This window comes from Panthera tigris, chromosome B2 (genome assembly GCF_018350195.1).
Source record: "Panthera tigris isolate Pti1 chromosome B2, P.tigris_Pti1_mat1.1, whole genome shotgun sequence".
Lineage (NCBI taxonomy): Eukaryota > Metazoa > Chordata > Mammalia > Carnivora > Felidae > Panthera > Panthera tigris.
Window position 1 is genome coordinate 122,052,488 of NC_056664.1, and position 23,713 is coordinate 122,076,200.

General features: G+C 42.8%; 1 non-coding gene across 1 annotated transcript; it reads left to right on the top strand.

Annotated features, from left to right (window-relative positions):
- The first annotated feature begins 8,031 nt into the window (after positions 1-8,031).
- LOC122238889 lies at positions 8,032-8,141 on the top strand. Its single transcript, XR_006218039.1, has one exon. It is a non-coding gene; the product is annotated as a U6 spliceosomal RNA (small nuclear RNA).
- The last annotated feature ends 15,572 nt before the right edge of the window (positions 8,142-23,713 follow it).

Consider the following 23,713-nt stretch of genomic DNA (forward strand, 5'->3'; position numbering starts at 1 on the left):
CTTGGGATAAAAAAAGGCTCCATTTCTGCAAGAGCATTTAGACTGTGACAAAGACTTGATTGCCAGTGAATGCTTTTTAGAGAATCTGCTTGAACATCTGTGGGGATTCAACCACAGCCAAAGCGCTCTCCTGACGCACAGCATAACAGAACACAGATAATCTTTGGACACTGTAGAGGCCAAGGGCAGGCTGCCCCAAAATGTTCCACTTCAGCATATTGATCATTTTAGTTTATTTTTTTTAGTTCAACTTTATTTATTTATTTATTTATTTATTTATTTATTTTAATTTACGTCCAGATTAGTTAGCATATAGTGAAACAATGATTTCAGTAGATTCCTTAATGCCCCTTACCCATTTAGCCCATCCCCCCTCCCACACCCCCTCCAGCAACCCTCTGTTTGTTATCCATATTTAAGAGTCTCTTATGTTTTGTCCCCCTCCCTGTTCTTGTATTATTTTTGCTTCCCTTCTCTGTGTTCATCTGTTCTGTGTCTTAAAGTCCTCATATGAGTGAAGTCATATGATATTTGTCCTTCCCTAATTTAGCTTAGCATAATGCCCTCCAGTTCCATCCACGTAGTTGCAAATGGCAAGATTTCATTCTTTTTGATCGCCGAGTAATACTCCTTTGTATATAAGTGTATTGATCATTTTAAATAAAAGTCACTCAAGTGACAGCCTGTGTAAGAAGGACACTCAGATCCTCCTCTGTCCCCGTGAAAAGCAGGAAATAAATCTCCCATTTGAGAGGTGCCCTCCCCATACCAAGAGATAGAGACATCCTTGTCACCAGAGATGGGAAATTTAGAGCCAAGAAGGCTGTATAAACAACCTTTTTTACTCTTTGCTAATTTGCCACCTCAGCCCAAATTCTGTTTAGCATCCCTTACTAACTGAAGCTTCCAAAGTTAAGTTTTCTTCATCCTGCCAACTCCTTGCAGATTTATTGTCTCTTTGTCTAGAGAGTATAAAACTGCCTGCCTTGGTCATTTCTCGAGGTCTCCATTTCATTATTGGGCCTCCATGCGCACGTAATAAAACTTTAGGCTTTTCTCCTGTTAGTCTGTCGCATGTAAATTTAATTCTTAGTTCAGCCAGAAGAACCTTGGACCGAGGAAAATCTCTTCCTTTCCTTCAAGACGAAAGGGGGTCCCAACCTTGATTCTGTCACTTATTCATTCTGTGACTTCAGGGAGGTTACTGAACCCCTAAAAAATTATTTCCAGACAGTGATACCTTTTATAGTATTGTGGTGGCGATTAGAAGAGGCCATACCAAAGGCACCAAGCACTGCCTCTGGTACATGGTAGGCTGTCAAGGCATGCAAGTTCTCTCCTCATCAACGACGAGAAGCTTGGCAAATAGCCATTCACACATGGGTAAGAATGTGAAGAATGTATGGGGGGAAAATACAGTAGAGAAACGCTGGCGATTCCATGTTAGGAACTCAAACTCATGTTTACTTTTTTTTTTTTTTTTTTAAACAGATTGGCTTATTTATTTGCAAGGTTGGGTAAAAAGATTATCCCTTCAATCCGTTGCTCAAATGAAAACACTGGGTCAGCTGCAGACTACCTTTGCCTAGCCTTCTACACTCTAGAGGGGAAGATACTGGATCTTTTGTTTGCTGTTCTGTCAGACGTTTCTGTGGAGGAAACAGCTCCCAAAACCAAAGTGAGAATCATTTATCTCCCTTGTATCTATGCCACCAAAGTGCTAATTCCGGCTGGTGATGGCCCTGGTCCTCTGTGTCAGGCCCTGAAAGGTTTGCTGGCTCCACAGGGCACACGAGTGGACGCCTCTCGGATGCACACACCTCACATTTCCAGACACATTCTCAGCCATTGCTCGTGGTCTGTCCCGAACAGGACGGAAAACAGAGGCACTTCACAAGTAACACCCTGGCAGAGAAGGAGAAAGACTCAGTCCTGCCTCCACGAGCATATAATGGACATTTGAGTAATGACTAAACAAGAAGCTTTTAGCTACAAAACAGTCTGCGATGGACTTTTTTTTTCAATTAAGCCAGAGATATTATTAGGAAAAGTCTAAGTTTTAGCTGATATGATTTGAAGATCTTCTATTGCCTTCTCTTAGTCATCCAAGCAACAGTGTGCTTTTGATTCAATTGCTTGAAATGTTTTAAATTCTAGTTAATTAAATGCAAGATTTAATCTTAAAGAGTTCCCCCCGCCCCCACCCCCGCTTTTTTAAAAAGCAATGTAGCAGAGTTTTAAAAGTGTGGGCTTTGAGGTCAGACAGACCAGAATTCAAATCCCTCGTGATCACTTGCTGGTTAACACCAGGCAGACAATTTAATCTCTCTGAGTCTCCATTTTCTCACATGTGAAATGAGAGTGGCACCTACCTTCTTGTTGGTTGTGATGTCAAAATTAGAAAACATGCATAAAATATATAACATGGTTTCTAACAGAGGGTCTTCAACAAATGTAAACTACGTCATTTAAAACAGGGGCGCCTGGGTGGCTCAGTCGGTTGAGCGTCCAGCTTCAGCTCAGGTCATGATCTCACCGTTGGTGAGTTCGAGCCCCACGTCGGTCTTTGTGCTGACAGCTCAGAGCCTGGAGCCTGCTTCAGATTCTGTGTCCCCCTCTCTCTCTGCCCCACCCCGGCTTGTGCTCTGTCTCTCTCTGTCTTTCAAAAATGAATAAACATAAAAAAAATTTTTTTAAACAAACCTACAAAGTGAGAGTCGGGATATATCTTTCACTTTCTCTAGGTTGTACAATTTTTGTGTAAAAGAAAACACAAGAAGCATTAATAGACTTTGGGCACAATTATATCTATAGGTGACCAGCTTGACCATAAAATAACCCTTATAAGATGCGGACAAAATATTATAAAAATATTCCTAAAAGAAGATAGTGTTCTTGGGGCACTAAGGATACACTGATAAGACCAGGGAATATAAGGAACTGTCTTTTCTGATTATAAAGTAAATACTCTTCAGCCCAGCCAGAGAGGACTTTTAATCTAAGCTCTTCATAGAATTGATGATACCACAATCCTGGCTAGAGAAAAGGTTTAGTTAGTAGACAAAACGTGATATCTTGTCAAGTTTTCACGAATTCCACTCATACCCTATAAATCCTATCTATAGAAGTTTCCAGCGGTTTGTCCCCGTGCAACTTCCTCAGATCCTTCTGTCTATAGACAGCAGAGACAGACAAGTCAGTTATGGTCTCTGTAAATAGGTGACCCTAAAATAGATCCTGCTCCTTTAAACTAACATTTTCAAAATTGCTTAAAAATGTGTGTGCCAAAAGTTGTGTAAGCATTACCTGGAAGAAAAAAAAAAGTCTTCACAGCCAAGGAAGTTTGAGGAACAATGGCTTAAGCACACAGGTTTCCTTTCTGCATAGTTCTCAGAGTCTCCGATATGCTAATGGACATCTCAACAAGATGATGTGGATGGCCTTGTTGGTTTGGATCTAATATCGGTTTCATATCATGAAGTCTTCCTTGACCACACCAAGCCAGGATGATTCCCCTATTCATCATTTTACTGCCCTAGTATTGTTATTGACTATTACTTGTTATTAGTGGGGTGTGTGTGTGTGTGTGTGTGTGTGTATGTTCTGCCCAACTTGAGATGTAGTATAACATTGTGGTTAGTTTGCCTGAGTTTGTGGATGATTTTACCACTTACTGGACGTCTGACCTTGGGACAAGTTTCCCAACTTGTTGTGCCTTACCTTCTGCAATGATAAAATGATAATTAAAGATGTGACCCATTTCATAGAGTTTTTGAAGATTAAAAAAGAGTTCATGCACGCAAAGCACTCTGGGCAGTGCCTGGCTCATAGAAAGCACTCAGTAAGTGTTGGCAGAAACCAATATCTCCCTTGCCCCTGCGTCACCCTCTCAAATCAGATTTGTAAGTTCCTTGATAACAGGATAACCATTTTTTAAGTAATTCTCCTATAATACAGCACAGAAGGTCCTGAGTAAATACTTCTTAAATGAAAGAATATATTTCGATTGATAAAGTGAAAATCCTATCAGAATAATAAGCTAACATTTAAACTCAAACAAGTAAGTTCCAATTGCAACAATAAATGTCCAAATAATTTGAATGTAGATGTTGTTTTTCAGGTACACAAATTGCCACCTGACAATTTTCTTCTAAGAACATGGTTTTGGGGAAAAAATAAGTTTTCTTCTCCTAGTTTATGAGTCTACTCTTCTGAGTGGTGGGGACAAAGATCAAGTCCCCGAAGGTCTTGAGGTCCAAAGACATCCAGATTTTTCCCACCCAGCTGGAAAGGCAGCCTACAAAAGGACCACTAAATGGCTTCCTTTGCAAGGAAAACAAAAGTCCCCTACTGCATTATTCAATCCAAGAGAGACGAATCCCTATCCTCATCTTTGAAAAGGAACATGAATCTCCTATTTTATCCTTGTTACAAACACTTGAGATCACACATGACCGACCCCTGCACTTCTTCCCAGGAAGCAATTTACATGTGCATTTTTAAAGTTGTCAGGAAAGTAAGCTAATGAACTAAAGTGAAGGGTCAGTGTTTTTAATTATTTACTTTTTCCTACTTCTCCCTGCTACATTTTTGTTTGGACCTAACAGGAGATTCAGACTTCACACATCAATGGATTTTCATCCACAGAAAAAGCTTATAAATGAAAACAAAATACTGATTGTGTCACGTACTAGCATAGTGAGAAGTATATTCTGTAATTACAGACAGATTTTCAAGGGTTGACCTAAAATGGGGAACAACAAAAAGTTCTGATGGATCTTTCAATAGTTAGGTTGTGTACCATGCTATGAAATATTTCCTTGATGCTTCCACTGACTTTAACTTTTAAATATGTATTCATCATCCCATGGAAAGCTTTTCGAAAGATATCCTTTTGTGATGAAGTTTTCTTTACCTTAAACTCGAATGCAAAGGTTGAGATATTTCTTCACTCTGTCGACCTTTTGTAACCGCAAATTTCCAGTTCTTAAGCATGATTCAGTGAATGTCCGGTCCCACCAACAACCTACGTAAGCGACAGGCACATCTCCACCACAATAATCATTCAGGTTATCATTGCACAGGCGGTGGACAATGGGGCACCTGGGGCACCAGCACCAGCCTTCAAGCAGCATGAGATGAGAAGAGCCTTCAGTGGAGCGAGGTGATCCACAGAGCAAGGGCTGTGTGCCAGAGCCTCATTCTGCTACCAAGTTGAAGCGTACGAGCACCAAGGAAAATTGCCTTGGGAGTGTGGACGAAGGTGGAGAACCCGACTTGAACATCTAACGTGTCTACTGCCTCTTAATAAAGTTACGTTTGGGCTAGCAAACAAACCTAGAGCAAGCAGTTACTGAACATGATGGTTCCCTCTCTGTTATATTCAGTGCTAAGTGTTTAAGGAACACTTACATTTCTTTTTCTACATTGTTGGTAAAGACTCTGAGCAGATGTCAAGTAAGTCATTTACACTTTGTCCATAGAGGTCGCAGCACTTGTAAGAAGTGATCTCTGAGACTTAATCTCATTTCTAAAACAGTCATAATACAGCCTATTTTGCAAATGGGTAGTGAGGATTTGAGCTCGTGTATGTGGAGTGCTTTACACAGTGTCTTGCATACTATTGACACTTAGTAAATAGTAGGCATTATCCACCAAAAGCAGTGGTGGTGCTGTGTTCCATGTGCTGCAAGAGATTATTTAATTCTTCTTCTAACTCAGATGAAACTGTCAATGGATATAGGAAGCAAGGAGGAGACCTGACTAGGGGAGTAAGCTTATATTGATTTTTCTCCAACATGTGAAGAAAATAAGCATTTAAGAAAGAATACTCAAGATGAGACAAAATTGCCACTCTCCTTGTGTATGAGTCTCCCAGTGGTGCTGTAACAAATTACCGTCAACAGGGTGACTTAAAACTTTATTCTCTCACAGTTCTGGTAGGTAGAAATCTGACATTAAGGTGTCACCGGTGCCACGTTCTGAGGTCTCCGGGGAAGAGTCCTTCATCACCTCTTCCAGCCTCTGCTGGTTGCCAGACATCTTCCATGCCCCTCGTCTTCTAGCAACATAACTCCAGTCTCTACCTACAGCTTCACAGGGTGGTCTTCCCTATGTGTCTGTGCGTCTGTCTTCTCATCTTATAGAACCAGTCATGGGATTAGGGTCCACTCTTATCCAGTGTAATTTCATCTTAACTAATTGCATCTACAAAGAACTTATTTCCAAATGAGGTCCCATTTGGAGCTTCTGGCTGGACATGAGGGTTGGGTGGGAGGGGGATTATTCAGGCCAGTACACCTTGATATTCCTCGCTCATCTACTCCCTCCTTCACCTCCCCTCCCCCCTCAACACACACACCCCATATACACAACATGCACATCTTCCAGATTTCTCCTGAATGATGCTATGGGGATAGCTTCCTTCAGGTTTAAGGTAGGGTTGTTTTTATATATTTGGAGATAAAGTCTGGGGAAGTCTCACAGAAAGGAGGATCGAAAGAACATCTTCATTTCTTTCTTCTATTTTCTTTCCTTACTCATTCAGATCTGCCGCAGGGAAAAAGTTTCCGAAATCCCACTGGCATCAGCCATCTGGAAATGACGATGTGAGTCTTGTTCCATATTTCAACTTCTCTCTCATCATCATCAGTGTTTCAGATGTTTCAATCCATTCATTCATTTATTTGACAAATATACAAGATGCACCGAGTTTGTGTTAGGCACTGGAGAGTCACTGTGCTTATAGTTAAGGTAAACAACTAAAGAGAATTCATAACCAATGAATCATAACAGGTGAAATAAAAGGAGAAGTAGGAGTACTATGGAAGGTCATTGAAGGGAAGCCTAACACACTGTGGGTCAGGAAGAGAAATCAGGGAAGTTCCCATGGAGGAAGGGATGCCTCAATGGAGATTTAAATGTTGAGTGAGGAGAGGGGAGAGAGAAATGTTCCAGACAGAAGGGACAGTCATTGAAATGTTTCTGGGGGTGAGAAATATCAAGGCACGTTCGGAAACTGAAAAATTTGGGGGAAAGGAGGTAATTCAAAGGAAATATTTAGATACTTGTGTAGATGATAAGGAGTTAAAAACACACAAAAATGGCAAGTGTGCCAACTCCCAAGGAGATTCAGAGAGCAGGAGGACTTGGAGGTGAGGGTGGACACACAACCGTCGTCATAGGAGCAGGAGGGGAGGAGCAGGTGAGATGCACAGTTGTTTGTGGAGGGAGTGTGGGAACAGGCTCCCTCAGGGGCAGTTTTGACCAGGAGATCTTGGCATACAGCCAACTCTACCTCTTCCTCTGGGGCTCCAAGCCCAGCAATCCTACCGCTATCAACTCTGTGTGCAGTCTGGAGGCAGTAATAGGGTCTGTAACTAACACTTTTCAAGCCTCCTTTGTACTGTGTCCCCAGAGGCAGCTTGCTGTTGACAAGGAGGGCCATCAGGCCTGTAAGTTTTCCCGATGAAATGGAGATGCAAGACAAGTTTGGAAAATAGAAATCTACGCCCAACCAATCAAATGGGCCACCCTTTTTTTTAATGTTTATTTTTTGAGAGAGAGAGAGAGTGAAAGAGAGACAAAATGTGAGTAGGAGAAGTGGGGGGGGGGGGGGGAGAAAGAATCCCAACCAGGCTCCACAAGGTCAGCCCAGAGCTTGACAGGAGGCTCAAACTCACGAACTATGAGATCATGATCTGACCTGAAATCAAGAGTGGGATGTTCAACTGACTGAGCCACCCAGGGACCCCAATCAAATGGGCCACTCTTCAATGATGGAGAACACCATGGAGCAGCAAAGAGCAAAAGCACAAGCTGAAAAGTAAATTATTTTTTTAATAAATACTGTCAGTCACACACTGGAAATGCAGACAATCTTTCTGTAGAGTATAAATCAAGAATATCCATATTTTAATCTCAGTACAGAATCCGTGTCCAGTGCCTGGCCACACTCAGTTCAGGGAGAAAAGAGTGCCCAGAAAACAGCTAGAAAAAGGGGCTCCACTCAAGCCCTTCTCCATTGGACCAGCGTTGGCTTGTTCAGTAGCACACATACTAAAATTGGAATGATACAGAGAAGATTAGCGTGGCCCCTGCACAAGCAGGACATGCAAATTCGTGAAATGTTCCATATTAAAAAAAAAATAGCGACCATGAAGAAAAAAGATATCATTTGATAGCATCCCTGCTGCACAATGATTTCCTATTAACATTTAAGAAAGAGACCATTCTTAGAATTTGAGAATTTGCTAGAAAGTAAAATATCTTTTTGTCCCTAAAAGTGACTTTGCTGTCCAGAAGCCTCCAAGCCTTCCTGGAATTTTTATTTAGAATTCCAAAGAGTTCCATAAAGACTTTCAAATGCAACCAGATCTTCTAATAACTTTATATGGGGGGGGGGGGGGCTTCTTCCTCCCAGAATCATAGGGTATATAATCCAATATTCTCTAGAAATAAAAGTTAATTGTGGTAATTCTACTAGGAAGGGCAAGCACCACTTTCAACCAGAGTTTGATTTCCAAATCAAGACTCAAGTCAGCAGTCATTGTGCTAAAACATATAATGTGTTGAAGCTATCCTAGCATATTGGGTCAGTCCAAGAAAGATTTGGAAGAAAAATAGAGAATGGCTTGATTTGGATGGTTGCAAAACTTTTCCAAGACATTTCACCAAAAGGATCCAACATTTGGGATGTTACTATTCTCCCCTGCAACACACACACTCTAACACAATCAACCAGCACTTATCCACCAAGCCAGTGATTTCCAGCGGCAGCATAGAGGGATGGTTCCAGATTGCCTCAAGTTAAACTCTGGCTAAGTCACTTATAGCTGGTTGTCCCTTGGCTGGTTTCACAATATCTTTGTTTCTATTTATTTATTTATTATTCTATTTTCTATTTTCTATTTCTATTATTCTATTATTCTATTTATTTAATTTATTTATAATATTTTATTTATTTATAATATTACTGTCTGTAATATTTTCCATATGTACTTTTAATGTATCTCAATATGAACCCATGGGTGCTTAGAAGTGTTTTTGCTCTCATGGTAGGTGTTGCCCTATTAGTGACATAATTTTGGAGTTGGCGTTCCCAGACAAAGTCTTCTCTGGAACTGTCTAATTCATCTCTTCAAGCCCAGAACAGGTCCCTGGGCTTGGCTAGCAGATAATAGTCCACAAATGATTGTTCAACTAAACTTAACCTCAGACAAAATAGTTATGGAAGACTTAATTTAAGGGCATCAAAAGGAGACAAAATGCAAAGGATGGGAATGTCCAGGAGTGGCGAACCAGGGTCTGGACAGAGTGGCCTGTAAACCAACACCTGGGAACGGAAGTAAAGCTCCCACTCCTCCTTCCAGTGGCTCCTAGCTGACCATCCTCCCTCCCTCATCATCTGTCCACATTGGGAAAATTGCCAACAGCCAAGCTGTGTGGAACAGAGCCACAGAAGTTAGAAGGGATAATTAAGGCAGACTTCCAATGTCCTGGTGACAAGTGGGCAAAAGCACATTGGGAAGAGTCCCAAACAAGACAGACAGCAACTGCAAAGGAAAATGGAGCCCTCTCTGTCTTCACTTCATAAAATTCCAAGCAAACTCCTACCTCATGCCCTTCTCTGGTATTTCTTCTCTTCTCTAGGATGTTTAAATGCCTACTTTTTCTTTTTTTATATATTTTTGTATTTTTTAAATTTTATTTATTTATTTACTTTATTTATTTGAGAGAGAGAAAGAGAGTGTGAGTCGGGGAGGGGCAGAGGGAGAGAGAATCTTAAGAAGTCTCCAAGTTCAGCATGGAGCCCAAAGCTGGGTTTGATTCCATGACCCTGGGATCAAGAGTTAGATGCTTAATTGACTGAGTAACCCAGCGCACCCCAAATGCCTACTTTTTTCAGTCTCAGAGCTCTGACATCTCAGTCCTGTTGTCATTCATTCCATTCATGTAGAAAACATGTAGAGGAAGAATAACCATCAGAGGCTTGCTCAATTTGTGCAAGGGAGAATGAGAAAGAGCTACTTCCTCACCCAGAATAGAAAAATGGCTCACTCCAGAGCAAACGGGGATGGGGGGGGTGGGGGGAGGTGGTCACCCTACTCTTCAATCTTCTCTGAAGACTTCTTGTCTTCCGCTCACTACTAACATGTTAGTATCCCAAGGGCTCCATCCTTGACTTTCTGTCCTGTTCACCCTATAAAGTCTCCTTGGTGGCTTTATGCAACATTGATATATTTGTGTGATGTGTTTGTGTCAGGGCAGCGTGAGCCAGGGAGAGCCCTGGAAGAAAACCAGCAACCTGGGTCAGGTATCCTTTCAGGTGACAGAGCGGCAGGGTGATCAACACACTCTAGTTTGCCCAGGTCTGTCCCCATTTTAAAATGAAAAATCCTGCATCCTGGGGAAGGCAGACGCAGATGGTTGATAGACCTTCATAGAATAGAAGCTCTAGCATAAAAAGAAGGCCTGGGTTCAGATGGGTCTCTGTCTCTTAATGACCTGGGTAGGGCCTTGGCTGCGTCATTTAACTCCCCGAGATGCAATATGGAAATGGAGTTGCTCATTGGTCCCTGGCTTTTCTGTTTAGTTAAGCCTTTTGAAATGGATCTTTTTTGTTGTTCAAAAGTAGCCACAAATCATTATTATGCTTCTCCCTAATATTTCATAGTACAGTTAGTAGGAAAGAGGAGACTGTGTCTATGAAAATACTTGGTAAATAGTTGAGAGCTTATAAATACAAATTATTATTGTTGTTATTTTTATTATAGAAAGACCCTTTATTTTCAACAGCTAAGTAGACACAGGCCTGGAGTGACCACAGGCCTTACTCAATGGGGGACCCCTCCCCCTTGTTTTGAAATAGTTTTTAAACTTCAAGAAAACTACAACTCTTTTATATTTTCTCATGTAGAATGTTGCCCTGCCCGAGATTAATGGTCATTCTGAAGTCTACCAGACAATTGGAGAGCAAGCCGACAAAGCCAAAAAATGTTGACATCTGGTTTCCCTTTAAAACAAGAACACATTTCTAGGGGTGCCTGGGTGGTTCATTCAGTTAAGCGTCCAACATCGGCTGGTCATGATCTCGTGGTTCGTGAGTTTGAGCCCCGTGAGTCAGGCTCTGTGCTGACAGCTCAGAGCCTGAAGCCTGCTTCGGATCCTGTGTCTCCTTCTGTCTCTGCCCCTCTCCCACTTGTGCTCTGTCTCTGTCTATCAAAAATAAATGGGGGCGCCTGGGTGGCTCAATCGGTTAAGCATCCGACTTCAGCTCAGGTCACGATCTCGCGGTCCGTGGGTTCGAACACCACGTCGGGCTCTGGGCTGATGGTTCAGGGCCTGGAGCCTGTTTCGGATTCAGTGTCTCCCTCTCTCTCTGGCCCTCCCCCGTTCATGCTCTGTCTCTCTCTGTCTCAAAAATAAATAAACGTTAAAAAAAAAATTTTTTTAACAAAATGAATAAATGTAAAAAAAAAAAATTGAAAACAAGAACACATTTCTCACATTGCATTTCAGATATGTATCACAGTGGAAATAAATACATTCATGACAAGACGGAAGCCAGAAGTAAACTGCAGAGCTGATGCTACTTGGGTCACTGGGAAATATTTTGGGAAATAGAAAGAAATGAGCTCCCTGATTGCCAGAGACTAGAAACCTCGTGCCACCCAGAAATGTTTGTGTAATTAATTGAGGGAGAAATGTCAGGGTACTGCTTCAGTTTCATACACACCTCAGAGGTGTGCAGGATCAGAGGCAGAGGTCTATTCCTTGAGAGCAAAAGGAAGGAGCAAGAAATGAAAGCTGCACAGAAAGGGCACCGTCTATCTTGTGGGCCAGACATGAGCTCAGTCAGGGAGAGTGATCTAGAGCTATTGAAACAGGCCCCTTGGCCCAAGGCAGCTCTGTGAACCTTCTCTGACTTCACAGAACACTCACAGGCTGTCTATAACAAGGACACAGCTTCTCGAAAATCGGACTGCTTCAAACACCCACATTGATTTTGCAAAAATGACATCAACAAAAGCTACCAACAGAAGCCCGGGGCCCCCAGCAAGTAGGATGGCCAGCCACGCTGTAGTGAGAACACAGCTGCCATGCCCACAGCCTCCATGGAGAATAGAGGACTGACCGTACTCGCCTGGTTCGCGTCCGCTCTTCGAATTACATTTATGTGGCTCGGTACTGATGTGTTAATTTGCAAATAAGGTCTTTGTTCCCTTTGTAACATTGAAAATTGTCATCACCTTTAGGAAAAGAAATGTTTCCAAGCTCTGACGGGGCAGCAAACTGTTTTACACGCACGCAACATTTAACTAATTTGGGGAGTTAATACGGCTGCCAAAACCCTTTCAGAACGTGGAAAACGAGGTCTAGAGCCAGGCCAGTTAGTCAGTTAGTGGAGACACCTGCTCCTCCTTCCCGCCACTTGCTTGCCAGCGGCAGTACCCTGGGAAGGGCTCTGCAACTGGCCCCTGGCTGCGACTGTCCAGGGAATGAAGCAGATGGCTGCAAGTCACTTGCACCCGGCTGCGTGCATGCACACACACCCGGCTACGCCGTGGGATGGTGAGCTGTCCACACTAGTGGGGTCCTCCTAAGAGGCAGAGCAGGGTTCCCTCCTGGAGAGTGGCAACTGTACAAGCCCAGGGGGGTCTCAGATCTTGGAAGCTCATCAGTGGCGAGTTAAAACAGGAAGCAGAACGAGAACTCATCATGAACGGCGGTCCTCACTGAAATCCAGTGACCTGAGGTGCTCCCTAAATCAAAAGAATCTAAAATGTGAAAGTTTCTCAGGCTTCCCCAAGGTTCTCCGAAGTCCGGTAACATGACGGTGATGATGACGATAGTCGCAGCTGACATTTACGAGGAACTTATCAAGGTGGTATGTTAAGCGCTTGGCATGAACTACACACTCACAACTGCCCCATGACGTGAACCTTTTGACTGCTTCTCGTCTCCACTAGAAAACCGAGGGCCAAAGAGTTAAATCATTGTCCAGGGTCCATGAAACCAGGCCAGCTGGCTCCAGAGCCTGCCAGTGCTGGATGGCCTCTCAAACGCTCCCTGAAGGGTCCTCTCTGCTTGAGGACCTCCGAAGCAGGCAGCTCTTCGTACCTCCAGCCAGCTCTGGGCGTTAACTTCATCAGTGTGAATGCGTGCCTGTGCACACACTCTTTTTATCAGCGATTGCATCTCCGGGAATTTAATACACAAATGTTCGTGCCGACGGTTATTTATTGGTGCACGGTTGTAGTTTATACAAGAAATAACCCAAATTTCCGTCAAGAGATAACTAGTTAAATACATTCTGCTGTGGCCACCCAGCACACTTAGTCAATAAGCCTGGCTTCGCTGCTTGGTCCTCCAACAGCCCTGCCGGCACGTGGCTCAGAGAGTGGGTAGCACCTTGGTGGGAAGTAAACCAGGCCCTTTCTTCCAAGCGGAAGCAGCCCATTTGTACAAGGCTGCAGGACACCTGTACAAACCACACGACAAGCAGCAGCCCTCTAGCCCACACTGAATCTGCACCCAAAAGCAAAACAAAAAAAACGAGGCACCCCTACATCCACACATAGTCTCTGGAAAGACACACAGAACCCAATGCCCACTCTTGCCTCCCAAAAGGAGACCTGGAGAACTGGAAGATGGGGTGATATGCTTCTTACTTACAAGTCTTTCGGTCATGTTTGCATGCTTACATGTACACGTGAACCAAGCATACCGTAAAACAATTCAAAATTCAAACAAATGGAAATAACATAATTATGACTGATTGGTCACAAACAAAGCATTAGAAAACCCCAATCTAAGCATCCAACAATCTGGGGAATGGATAAGTACGTGAGCGGCTACCTTTTCAGTAAATTATTATTACTATTATTCAGTAAATCGTCAGAGTTGGTGGTGCAAAAGCCACGTAGCAAAAAGGAAAACTCTGTCGATGATAATGTTAATGGAAGAGCAAAGTACCACACTGTATGTGCAGGGTGACTGTAATCAAAAGAATATGAAGACAAATGTCTTCTCTTAGCAGCTGGAAGGAACATTTCTCCTGAAGGTGGGAATGGGAGACATACCTTTGTTGGGAAGAAGGTTCAGGAAGCCTTTCGGGGCAAAGCTGAGCCTTTAGAGCTTCTCCAGATCCCCAGGGAAAGTGTCAGTAATTTCTACTCTGCTCCCTGATGACATTTTAAAGTGACTGGATTCTTTCCACAAAGACCACATAGGCAGCCAACCCTAATTATTTTGCGAAGTACCAAAAAAAAAAGGGAGGGAGGCTAAAATAAACTATGGTGAATTGCTAAGTAGTCATATTAGCAAAGGGTTCCCAAAATGCTTTTTTTTCCCTAATTTGGGATAATATGATTTTATTACCTCTATACTTTTAAAAAATCAGTGTTTAGGTGTCTATAGAAAGAAGCAATGAGAAGCAATGTCTTTCCAGTTATCAGAGGAAGTTGCGCAGAAGAGACTAACAGGACGGCTTGGTAATGAAATCTCCATCTTTCTCAGATCCTCAGAATTTCGGGTTCTTTCCGTCTTGGTGTTCAGAAGGGAGTCTGAGCTGCAGGAAGAGGGAGGTGGGGAGCAGGAGGAAAAACCCTAGAAGCAACAACTGACGTTTTCTCTTGTTTTTGAAAACACCTAACCCTAGGAATGCATCTCAGGTAGGTAACTCATACAATGCCCTTAGAGAAAATAAGGTTTGGTACAGAGAAAACAGCAGGATTTCCTGATAATACCTGTTCCGTGGAGTATATAACTAGACAGTCTGGAGGCCGATATCTCTAAAGATCACGTTGTATGGTCCTCTTTCACATCTAAGTAGGTGGAAAACGAAGAGCTGATAATGTTTTAAAACCATATTTTTGATCCTCTTACCTCTGGTGTTCTTGCCAACTCTGACTCATCCTTCATGCCTCAGCCCGCAGGAGATCATGGGATTTGTAGGCAACAGGTGAGTCCCAAGCCTGCTATTGAACATATCATGACTTCTCACATGACTTAAGCTCTCTACGACTCAGAATCTCCACCCATTAAATGGGAATAACAGTATCTACCCTTCAAAGTTATTTTGAACATTAAATGAGATAATGGATGTGAAAAGACCCCTTATCATTTTAAGGCATACTATATCCTATTATCCAAAGTGAACAGAGCTTATACTGTTTCAGAAAATACAGAATAATTCCCCCTCCGGTAATATAAATGAATAAAAGACACAATTTTGGGATATCACGTAATTTTATGGCATTACAATTTAAATGTTGTTAATAAACCTACAACTACATATTGACTTCACATTTTTCTTTTATTTCCACGTGTACTTATAACTAGAACCTAGCGTAAAGGAAAATGGGCTCATTTGACTTCTCTCTTACCTTAAGTCCCCTTAAAAAGTAAAAAAAAATAAAATTAAATAAATAAATAAATAAATAAAAGTCCTTTGAAAGAAGTTGTCTAAAGAGGAGGATAATGTCATTTTCTTTCTTTCTTTTTTCCTTTTTTTTTTTTTTTAAATTCAAGTTAGTGAACATATGGTGTACTAAGGGTTTCAGGAGTAGACCCCAGTGCTCCTCCCAACAAGTGCCCTCCTTAATGCCCATCACCCATTTAGGTCATCCCCCGCCTCCCCCCAGCAACCCTCAGGTTGTTCTCTGTATTTAAGAGTCTCTTACAGCTTTCCTCCCTCTCTGTTTTTATCTTATTGTCCCTTCCCTTCCCCCACGTTCACCTGTTCTGTCTCTTCAACGCCACGTGAAAGAGGAGGGTAACATCACTTTCTTTAAGTCACTTTTCCAAATTCAGCAGAGCTGCAGGCTGCAGCCTGAATTTAATCAGAAAGTGACAGCTGCCTGCAAGGTCCACGCGGCCTAATGAGAATATTTTCCCTGGTTCTTTAACTCATTTCTCTAGGTGAACATGTTCTCGGGGCGCCCGGGCGGCTCAGTCGATTAAGCGTCCTACTCTGGATGTCGGCTCAGGTCATGGTCTCGCAGCCCCTGAGACTGAGCCCAAGTTGGGCTCTGCGCTGACAGCAGGGAGCCTGCTTGGGATTCTTTCTGCCCCTTCCCTGTGCTCACTCATTGTCTCTAGATAAGCAAACGTTTTTTAAAACTTTTTTAAATGTTCTAAGTGGACCTTTCTTTTTCATCATATTGGCTACCAGTACATCATACTATGAAATGATAAACTGCAGTGTCATCATCGCTATTATTATTGTTGTAAATAAACAGGCTAATCAATTACACGTGAATATTCTGAATGACGTACACTTTAATATCCCAGATCACAGAGAGCCCAGACAGCCCATCCAGGAGGCCCAGGCAGGGAGCTCATGGGGCTTCAGCAAGCATAGCTCTGGGGTTAGAAGGTTCTTCCTGCCTCTGTCTACTCTGCTTGGACCTCTGCCGACAGGCTGGGAGCTTCCACCTAGAGCAAAGAGGAAGATCACAGCCTCTCCACATGAAGAGAAGTAGCGTGCACTCCATGAATCTCCTCTTTATTTATTTATTTATTTATTTATTTTGAGAGAGAGAGAGAGAGAGGAAAGCATGAGTTGGGGAGGGTCAGAGAGAGAGGGAGAGAGAGGATCCCAAGCAGGCTCTGCACTCACGGTTAGCCCTGACCCGGGGCTTAAACTCAGGAACCCTGAGATCATGACCTGAGTCAAACTCAGACGCTTAACCGACTGAGCCACCCAGGCGCCCCAGTCTCCTCTTCTAATTAAATACATCAGATTGTGTGAACTCCGTATAAAATAGGCCGTCCTGACCCCCTCACCATCCTCATCAAACTTCTCTGGATGGACATTATGGTGACAATCACCCCCCACATATATGCTATTCTAAGCACTCTCTAAATTCTTCAGTGTACAATGGAACTTTTCTTATGAGCAGATATTACTTCTATTGTTTGTAACTTAAAGTTGCACACATTTTATAGTGTTGAGGAGGTTTAAAAATCTTACTCTCATTCCAGGTGCCTACTGAGCTTGTTCCCTTAGAGCTGGAATTTCTACAATTATAGGAATAAATTTCTCTTTAAATTTTTCAGAAAACACCTTAATATTTTCATTTAAATTAACATCCTTAACATTCTTCAAGGTCAAAGAGAAAAGAATTACATGCATCTAACTATTAAGTATTTTCAAAACGTCGGGGCGCCTGGCTGGCTCAGTGGGTAGAGGATGTGACTCTTGATCTCAGGATTGAGTTTGAACCCCACGTCGGGCATGGAGACTAAAAAAAAAAAGAAAAGGAAACTACAAATCTCTACCAAGAACAGGAGACCTCAGAAAAATGCTATGTGGTCAAAGCTAGAATGATTTTGCATCTTTCACATGTATTAGTTAAATGTCTTGGAAATAGACCTACTGGAGTGGTTACAGCTTAAATAAGAAAACTATTTCAGCTAAATGGGGCACCTGGGTGGCTCAGTCAGTTAAGTGTCTGACTTCAGAGTCTGCTTAGGATTCTCTCTCTCCCTCTCTCTGCCCCTCCCCCACTCCACTCACGCTGTGTGTGTCTCTCTCTCTCTCTCAAAATAAATAAATAAACTTAAAAACAAACTATTTCAGGGGCGCCTGGGTGGCTCAGTCGGTTAAGCGTCCAACTTCGGCTCAGGTGATGATCTCACAGTTCATGAGTTCAAGCCCCGCGTCGGGCTCTGTGCTGACAGCTCGGAGCCTGGAGCCTGTTTCCGATTCTGTGTCTCCCTCTCTCTCTGCTCCTCCCCTGCTCACACGATGTCTCTCTCTCAAAAATAAATCAAGATTAATTTTTTTTAAACAAACTATTTCAGTTAAGCTTATGATTGTGAAGTAAGCTAAGCAAGAGTTGCAATTGGGGTGAGCTTTCAAGTCTCTTATTATATCTCAAGGACGTGGCATAGTCATGGTACCTGGAACATGGTAAGCACCTGCAGATCAGACTGTGTTCTAGACGCCGGGGCTATGCCTTTGAATAAAGCAGGACAAAGTTCCCTACTTTGGTGCAGCTTCCATTGGCACACCCACCTGTAAGTATATACGTGGTGGTGATATGCATCCACGAGTTAACAAACACAAAGATACAGAAGTTCACGGTCCCTCCCACATCCTATCCTAAAGAGCAAGCTAGTGTGATTACTATCTCAGAGACATGATCATGAAATACAAGTGTTCACTGCCCTTAAGGGATTATTGGTGTGCTATGATTTAATTGGTCAATAGAGAATATGTCAGGCCTTCAAATAAAATAAATACAAGAATAGAAATCTCACCGTGGACTTGTCTACTAAATAGGGTCAGCATACTTGGCCATTCGTTCTGCTACATAATAGGTAAGGGATAAACACACATTTTGTAGCCTCTAAGTATTTAGTCATAGGGTCTTTTGCCAAAGTCCTCATTTTAAAGAGAAGGAAATTGAGGCCAAAAGATGTTAAATGACTTGCCCGATACTATGCCATGAAGTAAGACCACAGCACTGACTCGTGCTCTCCTGGTCCCCAGGCCAGACTCTTGCTAGTCACAGCTTCTCTCTGTCACGCCTGGACCGAGGGAAAGGGCACGAAGAATCGTGATGGAATGCACAGGAGCCCGTTTTTCTAAAACTCCAGACCTGAAATCAGGTTAAAAGAGGCAAAAGCTGGAATTCTTACAAAATAAAGCTTGCCCTAAAAACTATGAAACTTACAGTCAACACAGCATGTAGCAGGTGAAATGTTCAAAGACAGGGGGTAGAATTCAGCACAATGTTTTCATTCACTTCAAATTGATCATCACCACCGTCAACAATGTATGAGGTTAGAGATTCCTGGCAGCAGGCATAAGCCATTAAAGGAGAAGAAATTAGCATGTGTGATAGTTTACCTTCCATCTACTTTTTTAGTGACTGTTTTTGGTCATAATATTCAGTTTGAGTAGAAAATAGCTGACAGGCATGAAGGTCCTGTGTGTATCATAAAGAAATACAGGAAAATAGGTGTTTTTATGATGCAATACGTCAGTAGCTTTGGTCACAACTAACTTCCTTTTGACCTAAATAGACAAGAATATTTTCATCTTCATCCCAGATTTTTACTCTATCATCTGTTAAAACTAAATTTAAAATCTTGGATCCAGGCCAATAATCAGTCACAAAACATATTGATGATGTTAAAGTCCTATGACTTATTTACTGACAGTTCTATCAGAAATTCTATATTTAAAGTGAATATTGTGATGGGGCGCCTGGGTGGCTCAGTCGGTTGAGCGTCCAACTTCGGCTCAGGTCGTGATCTTGCAGTCTGTGAATTCGAGCCCCGCGTCAGGCTCTGTGCTGACAGCTCAGAGCCTGGAGCCTGCTTCGGATTCTGTGTCTCCCTCTCTCTCTGCCCCTCCCCTGCTCGTGCTCTGTCTCTGTCTCAAAAATAAATAAAAACATAAATAAAATAAAATAAGTATTGTCTTTCCCAACATCATCCTGGGTAACACATCCCATGTGGGTAGGCATTGCTCAAAATGTTTTTGGAACCAGTCTTTAGGAAATGCCTTCAGAGCCAGATTACAATCCTGGCAAGAGAATCACTCGAATTACTTGAAAGTCGCACTTCATTTGTGACCAATTGTGATATCACCCAGCTTGGTCACCCACTCATTCATTAGCTTTGGCATTTATTTGGCTATTTCCAGAAGTCAAATTCATCATTAAAGGAGAAATAGTTACTCTCGCTGAAGTAGTTTTCCAAAGACTCTGAGCCAAGTCTTGGGCAGGCTGTTCTGTGACACATGCTGGGACAGAGAATTAGCAGGAAGGGAGGAAAATCTGGGCTGGGCAGAGACCTGCTCACCGGGGTCCACGGTGTGGTCAGAAATGTCAAGCAGGTCCCCAAGACTGGTGGTGGTCCCGTGAAAGCCAAAGGCCTCACCATCCCCAGGATGGCTCAGGCAGTCAGTGGTTTCAGCCTGACCCATCTGGCCAAGGAGGCCTGGCCTCACAGAAATCTTTCCCTCCAAACACGGGCCACACAGACTGAGAGCAACGGCCCTTGGCCTCAGCAGCCCTGGCTTAAATCCCAGCTCTGAAATCTTCTAGCTGTGTGAATTTGAGCAGTTAGCTTGCATTATTTTCTACACTTTTGGATAAAGTCTGTTGCTAAATAATAGGTGAGGTTTTAACTAAATAAATTGACATCGGGTCTAAATTTAAATAAATAAGTAAGTAAATTGACATCAAGTCTATTTTTTATCACATTTGTCAATGGAAGACAGAGTCTAATAGTTCCATGTGCGTACTCTAAAGTCAGACAGACCTGGGTTCAATCCCAGTCCTTCCACTAAGTAGCAACTAACTGACCTTAGACAAGTGACTGGGGTTCCATGAGCTCTGTTGTCTTCATTGGTAAAATGAAGATTAAAAAGACCTCTGTTGAATGGTTGTGATTAAATGAGATGACCTATATATATTTAGGATCATCCTTTTTTTTTTTTTTTTTTTTTTTAAAGAGAGCGTGCACTCAAGCAGGGGAGGGGCAGAAGGAGAGGGAGAGAGAATCTTAAGCAGCCTCTGTCTGCCCCGACGAGGGGCTCCATCTCAGGGCTGAGATCCTGACCTGAGCTGAAATCAGGAGTAGGTCGCTTAACCAACTGAGCCACCCAGGCACCCCTACTTAGCATCATTCTTAACACCTCAAAGTGCCCATTAATTAACATTCCATAATAATATAACAAAGTACTATGACCATTGTTTGCGTATAGGAGGAAATGAATGACACCCAAGTTCTAACCTCAAGTTGTTCAAGAGCCCAGTGGAGTTGGGGAGAGACAGACAGGGAAGTAGTTATAAATAAATCCAGCAGTGAAGAGAAGGGCACAGTTTTGTGCGAACCACAGCGGGAAATACTGGAGCAGGTAGGTGGGAGAAGGAGAGTCAGAAAAGGCTTCTGAGGAAAATGCTCTTCAAACTGTGCCTTGAAGGAAGAGTACAAACTCCCCACGTGGTGGAAACAGCAAATGCCAAGATACAGAATTACGTCAGTATAGCGCTCCAGGGACCTGAAGTTTCATGTAGCTTCTGGAATTTAGATGAGGTGGTGGTGGGATCCACTGGGAGGGGCTGGCTTATCAGCCAAGTCAAGAACTTGGACTCTGGAACTCAGAGTTTGACTCCTGGCTCAGCAGCTTCCTAGTAGTATGACCTTGAGTAAGGTCCTTAACATCTCTCGTCCTCTGTGCTCGCTTCAGCAGCACCTATACTAAAAATTGGAACATCTCTCGTCCTCAGTTTCCCCATCGGTAAAAAGGGAGTATGATTTAAATGAATACTTTTAAGGGGCCTAGTGCAGTGATTAGCACAATTAACATTTCAAGGAATTTAGCTACTGTGATTACCAGCATTATTAACCATAGGCAGCAGGACCACGGAACACAGAAAACCTGGTCTGGTTTCCAGGGAAGCAGGGTGTGTAGGGAGCAGACACAGCACAGGCTCCCTCGCTGGGAGCTGGGGGAGTAAGGCTGAAAACTTTCCCGTGCGGGTGAACTCAAAGGTCTTCAGTAGGGGGGCCAGGCAGAAACCTAGTCAAAAGCTGAAGACATCACACGGGACACACAGTTCCATCCCATTCAGGAGGTCCTCCTGAGCGACGACACCATAGACTCCATACCCCAACAGCTGGATCTGAAACCATTAATACCCCTCTCTGGATTAGTTTTTGACACAGTTTATTGCAAGAAGACTTGAGACTAACATAGGAGGGAGGGAAAAGGCGGGCAGGACGATCTTTTAAACAATTACAATATCTTCGGAAACACATACTTGCATGTGTCAGTTATGGTATGTGTAATAAAAATTCCACCATGTTAATAATGCCAATCTTTACCAGATTAAAAGCCAAAACTCTAATCCTATTATTTATAATAAGCCTTGGGCTTCTCTCTCGTAGTAAAACAAATAGCTGTATTCAAACTGAGGAACTTATGAGAATGTTTAACAATTAAGCAAAACTATCTCTTGCTTTTATCATTGAATTGTATAAATATTCATTATTTGTTGGGAAAAGAGTTGAATAAGCCTGATGACATGGATAATCTCAAATCTATCACAGACATGGCCATTTATAATTCATGCATATCCTTTAAAGAAATCTGCTTTTGCAAGTAATACCAAATCTAACTTCGTGTGGTCTACAACTTCTAAAAATTTGGTATCCCAAGGTGGGGTTGGGGGTCTTAACATCAGCCTACGCGCTTTCCGATGTTATACTTCCCTCTTGTGGTAAAATGGAAAACTGCAGCCTCAAAGTTTTGGTTTGGTTTGGTTTTTCTTGGAGTTTCCAGTTACATTATCTTGCATGACTTTACATATCCTTGTACGATGCCTTAAATACTTTCTGGAATAAGGCAAAATCTAAGTAAATAAGAAAAAATGTATAAATGGCTAGTACTGCCTAGGGGTTTAAAACATAAAACCCTGGAGTGCCCGGGTGGCTCAGTCAGTTAAGCGTCTGACTTCCGCTCAGGTCATGATCTCACGGTTTGTGAGTTCGAGCCCCATGTCCGGCTCTCCAGAGCCTGGAGCTTGTTTCGGATTCTGTGTCTCCCTCTCTCTCTGTCCCTCCCCCACCCACACTCTGTCTCTCAAAAAATGAATAAACGTTAAAAAAAAAAAACTTAAAAAAAAAAAAAACACGTGAAAACCCTTTGCTTAGGTACAAACACCATCATCTGTAAAATGAGGATAACTATAGTAGTCAGTCCTGTTATGAGAATTAAATGAGTCAATATATGGAAAGTACTAAGTACTAAGAATAGGAACTGATACATGAGTGCCACTAAAAATGAGATCTATTGCCATCACCAAAAAGGTCCATTATAGCTCACTCCCAAGTACAGTGTTAACAGAAGTTCTCAGGGATCCACAGGCCACCTCCCCCCACCGTGTCCAACCCAAGACCACATCCCCTTGGTAGGAATATTTAGCAGGGAGTACAGAAACTGAAGTGGCACCTAAGTTGAGCTATGATTATGTCTCGTTTCACAGGAGCAAGTAGGTCATAGAATATTCATATGTATGTTGGACCTCGGCACACTCGTTTTAACTTCTTCATTTTACAACTGAAGAGCTTGGGGCCCAGACAACTGATAACGCAGTTCTCCCGGCACGTTTCCAGCACTTCTTCCATTGGTCCCCAAAGCAACATGATGTGATAACCGCTTAATGCTTCTGAGTCCTTAGAAACATAAGTAATTTCCATGAGAAGGCCAAAGCTGTGACTGACCAACCACAGGTTGCCCCTCCTCACCCCCGAATTTTTTAAATGCAAATATTTTCTTGCAAGTGAGCATAAGAACCAGCCTGGTGGAAGGACGACAGGGAACCTGGGCATTCTGGGCAACCAGTACTACTCAAGCTGACTGCAATGGAAGGCAGGCTGGGTTCTGCAACACCTTTGGAAACATGTCTTCGGTGATGGACTTGATGCACCACTGTGGTCTTAGAACTCACACACCTCTGTGGAAATCGCCCTTGCTCAACACCCTGCCCCCTTTCCCAGTGGTCAGTGAGAGAATACAGAGACTCAGCATCCTCTGATCAACGGGACACTACCCCCAGAAGGCTATCCCAGCTCCCTATGGGATCTGACAAGGGCCGCCCTCATTAATACTGCATCACACCCCAGCTTCTCGTGCACCCACTCCCGCTTCCTCCCTTGCAGGGTCTTCTCCTGAGAACCCCTAGAC